This window comes from Pan troglodytes, chromosome 2, assembly GCF_028858775.2.
Source record: "Pan troglodytes isolate AG18354 chromosome 2, NHGRI_mPanTro3-v2.0_pri, whole genome shotgun sequence".
Taxonomy (NCBI): domain Eukaryota; kingdom Metazoa; phylum Chordata; class Mammalia; order Primates; family Hominidae; genus Pan; species Pan troglodytes.
Window position 1 is genome coordinate 129,230,852 of NC_086015.1, and position 14,301 is coordinate 129,245,152.

The window sequence follows — 14,301 nt, forward strand, 5'->3', positions numbered from 1 at the left end:
CTCATCAATATTTATTGAGGTTAGCTATGTGCCAGGAATAGGGTTGCCAGGAAAAATACAAGACACCCAGTTAAATTTGAATTTCAGACAAACAGCAAATGTTTTGTTTTGTTTTTTGCTAAACATGGCAACATTCCAGGAACTATGCTGGCTTCTGAGCAGATACAAATAATATCTGAATTCTGCCTTCAAGGAGCTCACAGTCTAACATAAGAAAAGCCATGAACATACATTACTTTCATGCAAATGGCCTTGAGAAGAACTAACAGTATGCCAGAAAGTGTCAATGTCAACGGATTTTTCTGAAACCATATACAGATGTCATGGAACCCACTAGAGAAAATCCCCTACATGAGCCTAAGACCTTCTGACAAGGTCTTAAAGATTTTCCTTTCTCGAAGGAAACAGATGAGATTAACAGACTGTGATTATGGTTCTTAATGTCAGGTGTGCCAAGGTCGCTGGGTCAGTCCCTTGTATTTGTAATACTATCCCCTCTTAAAAGTTGCTTTTGGTCAAAAATCATGTTATGTTACATGCATATGTCTCTCTACATCAATTGAGGAGAAATCTGTCTATTAGTGTCTAAAGGTAAGAGGAGATTGTGATTGGATGTTACCATGGTCCTTGATTTCTGACTCGAGTGAAACAATAAAAGAGACTGAAACAAATTCTTCCCCCATAGCACTGGGCTGCACCTGCAGGGGATGGGCAACAACTAATCCTACCTGCTGTCTGCCTTCCTAGCCAAAGTGGCCCCGCATTTCTTTATTTTTTAAATTATACTTTAAGTTCTAGGGTACATGTGTACAACGTGCAGGTTTGTTACATATGTATACATGTGAGTGGCCCCCTCATTTCTCTCTGCTCTGGAACCTAAGGCTGTTTGAGAAGGCTGAAGCACTACAGGTGAAACCTGACACTGTAATTAATCAGGATTAGAGAACGAGTGAAATCCTTTAACCTGCCTCAGATTCTTGGTGTCTCTCAGTTTCTCTTTCACTGTGGCCAAAGAACTGAAATATGGTCTTGTCTGCAAATAGGGAATAAAGGGGGACAGAAGAGACAGCTCCAATTTGAAAGACCTTAAAATAACAAATTAGGTTCATAAACGTAACAAAAGCAAGAGTCCCTTGTACATTTGGGAAAACAGGTTGAAATCAGAAACTTAGACTTGGTAGCCTTGAACATAATCCCTCAAGAGTGAGGCTAATGAAATTCCAACGACCCAAGTGTATACTAGACACAGACATGAAATTATTGGTGCTGTAGCTATCCGTGCTTACTGAGACTAAGCACAATTGGCAATACCATTGTTCACTGCCAATTGCTCATCTTTTGAGCCACCACTTGGTGTGCACCATCTTCCTCCTCTCCTGCCCTGGCTCACTGGGGCAATGCTTGCTCTAAGCTATTGATATTGCTATGCCACAGCTGCTCACTAGGGACACAGTATCTACAGCACATCTGCCCAATCAACCTGCTTCTGCAGTCACCCCAAGGATGGAAAACAGCTTTGTGCTTTGCCCTCTACCTGGGCTATGCTGTATTAACAATATTATAAATACTGTATTAATGATAATACCCAACATTTATTAAGCACTTACCATGTGTAAGCCACTGTGTACACGGCTTTATACATTCTCAAATTTTTCCCTACAATATGACCTTATGAAGTCAGTGTCATTATCTCTAAGAAACAATCTTAGATAAATTAAGTTGTTCAATGTCACTAGTGAGAAAGAATTTGAATCCAGATCTGTCTGACTCCTAACCTATGATGCCTTGTATATATCCTCAGTGCCTGTCTAGGTATGGGATTCCTCCCACCCCCCCACCTGAAATAATCCCTGAGACAGAGATTTACATGCAAATAGTTTCTTTAGGAGGCGATCCCAGGAACAGGGAATAGGGATAGGAAAAGTAAGATATTATAGTGATGGGAAGAAAGCTAATAAATGGTGTGTTATCCAGCCAGTTACCCCTGTACTCCAATACTGCTGGGGAACTCTGGGAGACAGCATAGAACACATCTCAGAGTTATCCCAATCGAAGGGTGAGGAAGCTCTTCATCCATCACTGGATAATCCCCACCTGTCGTTGACTGAGGGCTTCTTCCAGGTGAATTAATGTTCTGCCTTTCCAGCTTGCCTCAGCTTGCTTCTTTTGCTCCAGGAAAAAGGCTCTCGACCAGGAAGTCATAGATGATCACAGTAAGAAGCCACCTGCATCTGCTACACTGCCTTACAGATATTTTAATACAACAAAGTTTTAACATTTTTTAATCACTATTAATGTTTCTTTCTCTGGGTCACGCAGAAGTCTTCAGGGTCTGCAGGGCAATAAGTGACCGTCATTGTGCTGTATTAAAATTCACAACTGACCCACAAACATGACACATTGTCCCCAACCATTTCTTCCTTGTGATGGGATCATTCCAAAGGGGGTCCCTTGATTCTTGCTGCCAACAGATCCTTGTCAGACCCATCTCACTCGCTTTCCTATCATAATCAGCAATATCTATACAGTCCTAGCATGACCCCAGTTAAACTGTCAAATGAAGGCCCTTGTAACATATGGTTTGTATTTCTCCTTTAAAACAATTTTCAGGAAGCAATAAAATCAGGATTTTATAAAGCAAAAACAGTGGGCTCTTTCTTTCCTAAATTAAGCTATTTTGATTAAAGTGAAGACTGCAGATATATAAGCTTCAGTGGGAAATGCAAAGATTATGGCCCAATTCCATTTTCTCTATGCTCCATGCCCTTCCTCTCCTTGATGCTATTCCATCAGGGACCTACCATCCCTAGTTAACCAACAACTTCCAGGATCACCAGGGCCCTGCAACAGAAGGAGCTGGACACCCCAATGTGGAAGGCTGGTTTTGAATTAGGTTAGAATAGGAATCTTAACCTGAAATTCTTGGAGAGGCTCCTGAGTGCCTCTGATAACATTATATATGTAACCATGTCTCCAAAATGTGCTCATTAGCATTTTTCTGAAGAAAAAATTATAAGGCTTTGAGCAATTTCTCAAAGTTGTATATTATCTCAAAAGGCCAAGAACCTTTGGGTTCAAAATAGCCCCAGAGAGCACTAAATGGCTTGAGGAAAGACAACAGCACAGTCTCTCAGATCTTTCCAAGCAGAACTGAGCTCACACTCCCAACATGTGACTTTTTATCCATAGCCTCTTACTTTTTGAATCTTAGATCCTGGCCATAAATCTGTGTTTTTAGTTTAGATCTTCATATACTTTCAACTTTGGTCATTTCCTATAAACTGGAACATGGTCAAACCTGAACAGAGACTTTCACACTTCAGAGGTGAGCCAATATGCAAAGTAATTGGTTCAATGTGCTGAATTATGAAAGACTGGATAGACAAGCAGAGTTGTGTATCCATGATACTAGAAGGACTAAACCTCCGGACCAAGCTCAAAGGGCTAGTCCTGGATAATCCCGAGCCTCGGACATTCAAGTAGCTGTCAGCCCCAATGCACCAAAGCAGTCCAAACAATGGTTGATTCATTGGTTTATTCAACAAATAATTCAGAAATTCCTACAAGTGCAAGGATTGTGCTAGGCACTGGGGATACTGCTCTGAACAAGGTGAGGTCCCTGCTTTTAGAGAGATTAAATTCTACTTAGGAAGACAGACATTACATAACTAAACACAAGTTTATAATTGTGAGAAACGATGCTACTACATAGTAGCATGGGGCACACAGCTAGTTTGCAGGGGCAGGATAGAGAGGCTTTCTTGAGGAAGTAATTTGAGAGCAAGTTCGGAAGCCACAGGCAACTCAGAAAGGTGTATTTGCAGCCCACATATCTTTGCCATGCTCCAGACTCAACTATACAGTAGCTAACTTGACATCTTTTCTTGGATGACGCCAAAGTACTCCCTAATTTAACAAATCCAAAAATGACTTTCCTGGTTTGCATTTTTTTCATAATAAAATGTTGGAGAGAAATGAGTTCATAAGCTTCCTTACTAAATGTGGATCTCTCCCACCATCTGCCAAGATACAAAACCCAGAAACCAGGGTCAACAAATACCTCCCCCTGCCTTACTTTCCAACTCTATCACCAAGTCCTCTCCATTTTACCTCCTATGCATCTCTCAAATATGTCCTCTTCACGTTCCCTCACCACCACCTCCCTTAGGTCCCCTCATCCCCTCCCAGCAACCAATATATTTCATCTGGACTTTCTATCAATCTGGTCCTCAAAGGGAACAGAAGACAATCTAGAGTTTTGAAGATAATTAAAAGTTTTACAGAATGGACAAGGAAAACAACAAGGGGGTTGAGGCACCCAGGGACTAGCAAACCGTTATCATCCCTAAGACTGAAGAGACAAAGAGAAGGACATGTTATTACAGTGTGAGAAGACTGGAGCTCCAGGGGCTCCCCTGATGATGCAGAGGGCCAGTGCATCAGCCAAATGGTGCTGAGATAGCAGGAATATCCCATTCTCTCCCTCTTCTATCGACTAAACAGAACCTGAAGCTGGAGGGCATGTCTGACTGATGTCGGTCCAAGGGGAGGACAGAGAATGGATGCAGGAGGAGAGAACTTGCTCACACCCATACTTGCCTTTCCCCCAAGCACCCTCTATGCTAGTGATCAGTAAACTTCTGTAAAGGCACAGATAGTAAATATCTTAGGCTTGGCCGGCTAGATGGTCTCTATCACAAATACTCAACTTTGGCAGTTGTAGCACAGATAATGTGTAAACACATTAGTGTGACTGTGTTCCAATAAAACTTTATAACACTGAGATGATTTTCAGGTAACTTTTCACATCACAAAATATTATTCCTTTGACTTAAAAAAAACTACTTGAAAATGTGAAAACTGTTCTCAGGCTGTATCCAAGAATGGCAGACTGAATTTAGCCAGGGACTGTAGATTTCAGATTCCTGCTCTACACTACAGCCATGGATCTTTGTAAAACCCCAGTCAGTTCACTGTGCCCCCTGCTTGAACTTTTACATATTCCCAATGGCCTTAGGATAATAAGCCAAATCATGTAGCCTATGAGGACTGTATAGTCTGGCCCTACATACATTTCCATCCCCACTGTCTATACTTCAGCAGCAAGAGCCTCTCTGGGTTTCTCTTTCTCAGCATCGTGCTGTCTCCACATCTTTAGAATACTCTGCTCTCCACTCTCTAGTTCATTTGCAGATCTCAGCTCACTGCAACATTATTTATAATAGCAAATAACAAAATGAACAGTGGGGTGGGGGCATAACATTCCCAACACTAGGGAAATGAATCATGGAACACCAGGCAGCCATTTTATAACTGTAGATTAATGAGAAACAATGTTGATTAGATATTAAGAGAAAACACTCATGTTACAGTAATACCTATTATTTCATATTGTTGTAATACATTTATACATATATACGTAGGTGGAAAAAATCTTGAAGGGAATGCACCAAGCTGTTCAGAGTGATAACTCATGGGCAATGGGGTTATGGGTGGTCTTTTCCTTTTTGCTTATCTATATTTTCTAAAATAAACATGTACTAAGAAAAGTTAACATGAATTTTTAAAAATCAACTTAACTAAAAAAAAACCCCTTAATTTCAGGTGAATATGTTAGAAAGTTATGAAGTTATGTGAGGGCTGGGGAAGGAAAGGAGAGGTTTTCACAGTTTGATCTAATTCAAAACTAAATCTGTGAAATACTCAAGTTTCCTAAAATCACTCAGGATAAGTGTGTGATATATTGGTGGACATATTTTAGTTCCTGGGCTTTGACATTAATTGTAACAGACTTTTAAAGGGTAGCTCTTTTCTCCATTAAAAAGAAATGAGGCTGGGCATGGTGGCTCACGCCTGTAATCCCAGCACTTTGGGAGGCCAAAGTGGGCAGATCACCTGAGGTCAGGAGTTTGAGACCAGCCTGGCCAACATGGTGAAACCCCGTCTCTACTAAAAATACAAAAATTAGCCGCCTGTGGTGGAGCGCATCTGTAATCCCAGCTCCTCAGGAGGCTGAGGCAGGAGAATCCCGCTGGAAACCGGGAGGCGAAGGTTGCAGTGAGCTGCGATGGCACCACAGCACTCTAGCCTGGGCGACAGTTGAAATGGAATCAACTGAGTTCTCTCTCTTCAACTTGATTTAAATCATCAACCCAAAACCCAATTCCTAAACCCCAAAACCAATGACTAAAATCCTCATTAAAATGAGTGCACATGCCAATACTAAGAATGTTGTGTCATTCTTCATCAAAAGTAATTACCTCAACACAAGAGGAGACAAGTACGCATGGAAGTAAACCCAAAATCCCAACTAACGAGCATCGTTCTGAGATCAGTGACCACAGGGAATAATTCTGAAATTGGCATCACATCTACGCAAGATAACAACCCGGAGGTCTTATTTTTATAGAATATCAAGAACAAAATCATCCAAAAGGCACACGATGCCAAACTAAAAATAAAGAGCGAAAATCCAAAAAGTTGCGCGCAATTCCTTCTGAAACCTATCCGCCTCCTACTCCTGTCCCTTCCTCTGGCGCTGGCGGGTCCTCGTCCCGAACCCCCACCGCAAGCCCTGGAACAGCCTCTTAACCCTTTTCTCGGCGGCTCCGCCCCAGCCATGCCTCGCCCCCGCCCCATTTGCCGTCTATTGGCTTCTCCCACCCCCTACCAGAGGGTGACGAGACGGGAAGCCGGGAAGCCGGGAGGGATCCACTGTGCACGTCCAAGGCGCTGGGCCTAGAGCAGGAGAAAGGGCTTGGAGGTGCGTCGGAGACTATGAAGTGCGGCCTTCGGCGTGATCCTTTCCGGAAGCGGAAGCTCGGGGGGCGGGCCAAGAAGGTCCGGGAGCCCACGGAGGTTAATTGCTTTTACTGTGAGGCTTCACTTACCTCGGTCTGGGCTTTTCTGAGGCTGCGAGAGATGGTCATGTCCGGATCTCGACTGGGCCGGGTGAGGGCTGAGGACCTGAGGAGTCCACTGTGGGGATGGAGAGGGACAGGGGGGTTTTCGGGCCAGAAACTTGTAAAACTCCGCTCGAAAAAAGAGACCGTGCGGCGACATTTAAGTGCGGCGACAGAGGTGCGGGAAACACCTAATCTTACCTTCGTAACACAGCCGCTTGGTCTCTAGATGTGTTTCTGTTTAAATCGTCGTAGCCCTCTAGAGCGCCGGCTTTCGGGTCAGGCCCGGGTTCAAGTCCCAGCCTTCGCCGCTGGGTCCAGTGACTTAAGCTCTCCTAGCTTCAGTTATTTGCACATTGGGATTCCACTACTTTTTACTTCTCGGAACTTACTATTCCTAAGCTGCAAAATAGGCAGAAACAAGCATAAAATTCTGTCTCAAAGAATTGGGAAGGTTAAATGAGAGAACCCGGTAAAAACATCCATCACACAATTGGCGTAGACATGCAACAGAATTTAGTTCCCTTGAAAACACGTAGTTTGCCACCGTCTTAATGATAACAGCAGCTAACATTTAGATAGGACTTATGTGGCAGATACTACTCTAAGTGCTTTTATGTATTACATAGAATAACCCATTTCATAGTCGCAATATCGTTATGAGGTAGGTACCATTATCCGTCTTTTACACATGAGGAAATTGAGGGCTGGAGGGTTCAAATAACTTCCTAACGGTTACACAGCTGTGGAATCAAGATTCAGACTCACAAAGCTGATGCCAGAGTCCATTCTTCTTTTAGACATTTTACCTAGTAGATGTATGACTTTGAACAAACCACTTTTCTGAAATTTAGGTTCCTACCTCACAGAAATAATAACAGGGTATGGATTAAGTGGAAATGAAAGACCTTAGTACACTCTAAGTCATTCTACAAGGGCAGTATTATCTTCTACTTCTTGGTAGGAGATATGACTACCAAGAAATGCTTATATGATTCTCAAATAGCAAAATTAAAAGTTTAGTGATAATAACCCCATAGAAGTAAGTGTAAAATAAAGCAAACTGATTCTCCTGTATTGTGATCAGGACACTCCTTTTGGAGGGCAGCTTTGCAGTTTGTATCAAGAGTTATTAAATTGCCAATAACCTTTCACCAAGTAATTTTCCTTTTAATCCTAAATATGAGAAGGCTATTTTCAAGAGGTAGAAAGGTTTATTCCAGGTTTTTTTAATTATGAAAAATATGAAACAAACCAAGACCATATTATATTATTTCCACTGAAAGAAATATTATACAACCATTAAACATTTTTGAGTATTAATATGAAAAAGATTTAAAAGTAGAAAACACAAGATTCAAAATTGCAAATATCTAGTTAATATGACTAAGTAAAAAATGCATATGAAAAAAGATTGGAAGCCCCAATAGCAAAGAACACATCTATTACCTAGATCTTGGTTTCCAAGTACCACTGTCCACTCAGGAGTCATGGTGTCTTGGAGAAATGACCAACTCCAGGGCTCAGCAGGGGTAATATAACAAGAGCATGGATACATCAAACTAAAAAGCTTCTGCACAGCACAGGAAATGATTAATGGAGTGAAAAGGCAATCTACAGAATGGGAGAAATCCAAGCCATGTATCTGATAAATAATTAATATCCAAAATACATATAAGGAATTTCTGTAATTCAAAAGCAGAACAACACATGATCTGGTTAAAAAATGAAAAAAGGATTTGAATAGACATTTTTCCAAAGAAGACGTACAGAGGACCAACAGGTATATAAAAAGATGCTCAACATCACTAATCATCAAGGAAATGCAAATTAAAACCACAATGAGCTATCACCTAACACCTGTTAGGATGACTTATTGAAAAAACAAAAACAAGTATTGGCAAGGATTTGGAAGAATTGGAACCCTTGTACACTGTCAGTGGGAATGTAAAATGGTATAGCCGCTATGGAAAACAATATGGAGATTCCTCACCAAATTAAAAATAGAACTATATCACCCAGCAATTCTACTTCTGGGCATTTATCCAAAAGAATTGACATCAGGATATAGAAGAGATATTTGCACTCTTGTGTTCATTGCAGCACTATTCACAATAGCCAAGATGTAGGAACAACGTAAATGTCTATCTACAGATGAATAGATAAAATATGGTATATACATACAATGGACTATTATTCAACCTTTAAAAAGAAGGAAATAGCTGTCATATGCAATAACAGAGATAAACCTTGAAGAGATTATGCTAAGTGAAATAAGCTAGTCACCGAAGGACAAATACTGCATGATTTTACTTATATAAAGTATCTAAAATAGTTAAAACTCATAGAAACAGAACAGAATGGTGGTTCCTAGGGGCTGTTAGAAGAGAGAGATGGCGTTGCTATTCAGCGAGTATAAAGTTACATTTATGTGAGATGAAGAAATTCTTGAGATCTGCTGTACAATATCATGTCTATAGTTAATACTACATTTTGTTGAGAAGGTAGATCTCATTTTAAATACCCTTGTGGCAATTATTAAAAAAAAGATGAACTGGGAGCACCTTGTTGTAGAAAGTAAGGAACGGCTCAAAAAGTAATGGGGGCATGTTAAAATGATACAGGAGTCAACTTCAAGGGGCTCCCAGTGACCAAATTTGAGACAATTTGAGCATCAAAATAAAGTGATAATAAGGGATCATAACCCACTGAAGAAAATAGGAATCAGTGAGTCCCCACTAACAAGGAAGAAAGAAAAAGTGCTTCCCTAAAGTTGAGTGCCAACTAATAAATGTAGAAGGAATTACATAGTTAGAAAATCACCATTTGTCAAACAATTGATTCAGCCAAGAATCATCAATGGATGCTAAAACTATGGGGTGAAAGTTTGATGATTGGGATATCTATATAGTCTCAAAGTGTCTCTTCACAAAATGCTTAACAACTACAAAGATAAAAGTAGAAACTACAATAAAAAACCTGGCAGACACCATCTTAGGTAATAAAGTTTACATCATCAATAATGGGACAAACTGACATGTGTCTATTTATTGTATTGAGAAGAACATACCTCTTTTGTGGATTCCTGCCAAAAATGCATGACCTGTGTCTAATCATAGGTAAACATCAGACAAATCTAAATGTCCAGAGGGACACTGTACAAAATAACTGGCTTAGTCTCTTTAAATATGTCAAGGTTATAACAGACAATGAATGACAGCCTGAGGAACTGTTATAGATTAAAGGAGACTAAAGAGCTATGACAATTTAATGCAACATGTGATCCTGGATTTGGCGTGAACCAGAGGGATTTTTTTTTTTTTTTTTTTTTGGTAAAGGACAGTATTGGGATAATTGGCAACATGCGAATAAGGTCTAAACATTAGATCATAATTCTGTATCAATGTTAATTTCCTGGTTTTGATAATTATACTGTGGTTATATTAGAGAATGGTCTTGTTTTTAGGAACTATTTAGGCGTAAAGGAGTAGTATATCTGCAACTTAACTCTAATGGTTCAGGCAAAAAGTAATGCTGTGTATATATATTGAGAGAGAACATGGAAAATGGAAAATGTCAAGGGTCACGGAATCTGAGTGAAGCATATATAGGACTTCTTTGTTCTATTATTTCATAGTAGAAACTACAAAAAAAAGGGAAAGGAATTGTTCCAATATGATAGCTACTGTCTCAAGGTGCTTTTATCATGGGTAATTTTCTTTACCAGATTTTCTATAATATAGCCTTGTGTATATTTTTTTGAGAAACGCCATATATAATCTTATAGTTATGCCAGACATGTACCTTAGACAGTGTAATTTAAAAAAATTTTTTTTCAGCCGGGTGCGGTGGCTCATGCCTGTAATCCCAGCAACTTTGGAAGGTTGAGGCAGGCGGATCACTTGAGGTCGGGAGTTCAAAACCAGCCTGGCCAACATGGAGAAATCCTGACTCTACTAAAAAATACAAAATTAGCCAGGCATGGTGGTGCATGCCTGTAATCCCAGCTACTCGGGAGGCTGAGGTAGGAGAATTGCTTGAACCCAGGAGGTAGAGGTTGTGGTGAGCTGAGATTGCGCCATTGCACTCTAGCCTGGGCAAAATAAAGAGCGAAACTGTCTCAAAAAAAAAAAATTTTTTTTTTGAAAGAATAATTGTGGTAGTTGTTTTTGGACTCGATCCAGGGTGTAGTATTATCGTGTCATGGCTTGGATTTTTTATTATAATTCCAGCGAGGACATTGACATAGATATACCAAAGGGAAAGACCCTGAGAGTGTGACACAGAGACCAGTGGAGTGATGTTGCACAAGGTCTTATTTCCTACATTGTTGGTTCTCACTGCTGGCTTCATGACCCTCCATCATAATCCAAGTTATCTCAAGAAGTATAACTCTTATCAACCCAATTTTTAAAAAATGTATTCTCAGTGACATTCTTAGAAGGATGGAGCACATATTCAAGCATATAATAGAATATATAACTTCAGAAAGTTTGGTAGTTACTGCTCAAAGCTATCTTGAGATGAAATATGTAAATATGTCAAGAGAAATTATAAATGAAACTGCCAACAGTGACTACATCTGGAGGGTGGAACTAGGGGGAATCAGGGACTTTAACTCATGTTTATTTAAAATTATTTTGAATAGAGATTATATTTATCTGATATAAAGTTATTAAGATATAAAATAGTATACCATGGAAAGTGTCCCTTCTTGCTCTGTCCCCCAGATACTCAGTTTCTCTCCCCAGAGGCAACCGTGATTAACTGTTTCTGGCATAACTCCCAAGATATTGGATGCAGGTAAAAACAAATGCCTATTTTTTCCTGTTTTTCTACACAAAAGGTAATGCATTATGTCACTTTTAAAACAAAAAAAAATTAAAACAACAGTGCTATGTAAGTCTAAAGAGAAAGATTAAGACAATGAAATGTAGATAAAGAGAAAGGTAGAGTTTTTATTTGCTGGTCTAATCAGGCATTCTAAAGAATGTACATAAAAGGAACCAGAGTTAAGAACTCTGTTCTGTATCTTGAATTAACTTGCATGTTTCAAAGAATTTGGGACTATAGAACATGTTTAGGGGATTAATATAGTCTGAACTTAGTGTAGTAGTTACTTCTGGTATAAAATATCTCAATTTCTTTTTCACCTTAAGTAGACGTAAGGTGACACCTTAAGTAGACACATATTAAGCAAATATGTATTGTTTGCTTGACATTTTACATAAAATAAATTTAATATATGAATTAAATTCTAATTATGGATTTTTAGGATGTGTCATATTAATTAAAACAGTGAATAATATGGTACATACATACAATGGAATATTATTTGGCCTCAAAAAGGAAGAAACATTTTGACACATGCTACAATATAGATGAAGCTTGAAGACATTATGCTAAGTGAAATGAGCCAGTCACAAAAGGACAAATATTGTATTATTCCATTTATATAAAGTTTCTAGAGTAGTCAAATTCATAGAAACTAGGATGGTAGTTGTTAGGGTCAGGGAGAAGAGGGGATGGAAAGGTATTGTTTGATTGGTACAGAGTTTCAGTTTGAGAAGATGAATAAAAGAAAAAAATGACATCGGATTGCTGGCAAGATGGCTGAATAGGAACAGCTCCAGTCTGCAGCTCCCAGCGAGATCAATGCAGAAGGTGGATGATGTCTGCATTTCCAACTGAGGTACCTGGTTCATCTCATTGGGACTGGTTGGACAGTGGGTGCAGCCCACGGAGGGCGAGCCAAAGCAGGGTGGGGTGTTGCTTCACCCTGGAAGTGCCAGGGGTCGGGGAATTTTTTCCCCTACCCAAGGGAAGCTGTAAGGGACTGAACCTGAGGAACTGTGCACTCTGGCCCAGATACTGCACTTTTCCTAATGGTCTTCACAACCTGCAGACCAAGAGATTCCCTCCAGTGCCTACCCCACCAGGGCCCTGGGTTTCAAGCACAAAACTGGGTGGCCGTTTAGGCAGACACCGAAATAGCTGCACAAGGTTTTTTGTTTGTTTGTTTGTTTGTTTTTTCCCATACCCCAGTGGTGCCTGGAATGCCAGTGAGACAGTGAGACAAAACCATTCACTCCCCTGGAAAGGGTGCTGAAGCCAGGGAGCCAAGTGGTCTGGCCCAGTGGTCCCATCCCTGTGGAGCCCAGCAAACTAAGATCCACTGGCTTGAAATTCTCGCTGCCAGCACAGCAGCAGTCAGAGATCAACCTGGGACACTTGAACTTGGTGCGGGGAGGGGCATCCGCCATTGCTGAGGCTTGAGTAGGCGGTTTTACCCTCACAGTGTAAACAAAGCCACTGGGAAGTTCAAACTGGGCAGAGCCCACTGCAGCTGAGCAAGGCTGCTGTGGCCAGACTGCCAGATTTGCCCTCTCTGGGCAGGGCATCTCTGAAAAAAAGGCAGCAGCCCCAGTCAGGGACTTTTAGACAAAACTCCCATCTCCCTTGGCCAGAGCACCTGGGGAAAGGAGTGCCTGTAGGCGCAATTTCAGCAGACTTAAATGTTTCTGCCAGATGGCTCTGAAGAGAGCAGTGGATCTCCCAACACAGCATTCGAGCTCTGCTAAGGGTCATACTGCCTCCTCAAGTGGGTGCCTGACCCCCGCATATCCTGACTAGGAGACAACTCCCAGTAGGGGCTGACAGACACCTCATACAGGAAAGCTCTGGCTGGCATCTGGCAGGTGCCTCCCTGGATGAAGCTTCCAGAGGAAAGAACAGGCAGCAATCTTTGCTGTTCTGCAGCCTCTGCTGGTGATGCCCAGGCAAATGGTCTGGAGTGGACCTCCAGCAAACTCCAGCAGACCTGTAGCAAAGGGGCCTGACTGTTAGAAGGAAAACTAACAAACAGAAAGGAAGAGCACATCCACTCAGAGATCCCATTCAAAGGTCACCAACATCAAAGATCAAAGGTAGATAAATCCACAAAGATGGGGAGAAATCAGTGCAAAAAGGCTGAAAATACCAAAAACCAGAATGCCTCTTCTCCTCCAAAGGATCACAACTTCTCACCAGCAAGGGAACAAAACTGGATGGAGAATGAGTTTGACAAACTGACAGAAGTAGGCTTCAGAAGGTGGGTAATAACAAATTCCTCCGAGCTAAAGGACCATGTTCTAACCCAATGCAAGGAAGCTAAGAACCTTGAAAAAAGGTTAGACGAATTGCTAACTAGAATAACCAGTTTAGAGAAGAACATAAGCGACCTGATGGAGCTGAAAAACACAGCACAAGAACTTCCTGAAGCATACACAAGTGTCAATAGCCGAATCAATCAAGTGGAAGAAAGGATATCAGAGATTGAAGATCAACTTAATGAAATAAAGTGAGAAGACAAGATTCGAGAAAAAAGAATAAAGAGGCACAAACAAAGCCTCCAAGAAAT

The 14,301-nt window shown here is 40.8% G+C and overlaps 1 protein-coding gene across 1 annotated transcript in view; it reads right to left on the bottom strand.

Annotated features, from left to right (window-relative positions):
* Positions 1-6,760, bottom strand: part of ALG1L (ALG1 chitobiosyldiphosphodolichol beta-mannosyltransferase like) — a 57,574-nt gene extending 50,814 nt beyond the window's left edge. The window contains exon 1 of the mRNA XM_054680947.2: positions 6,671-6,760. The gene's annotated coding sequence lies outside the window, so the exon portion shown is untranslated. The remainder of the gene's footprint in view (positions 1-6,670) is intronic.
* Between the last annotated feature and the right edge of the window lie 7,541 nt (positions 6,761-14,301).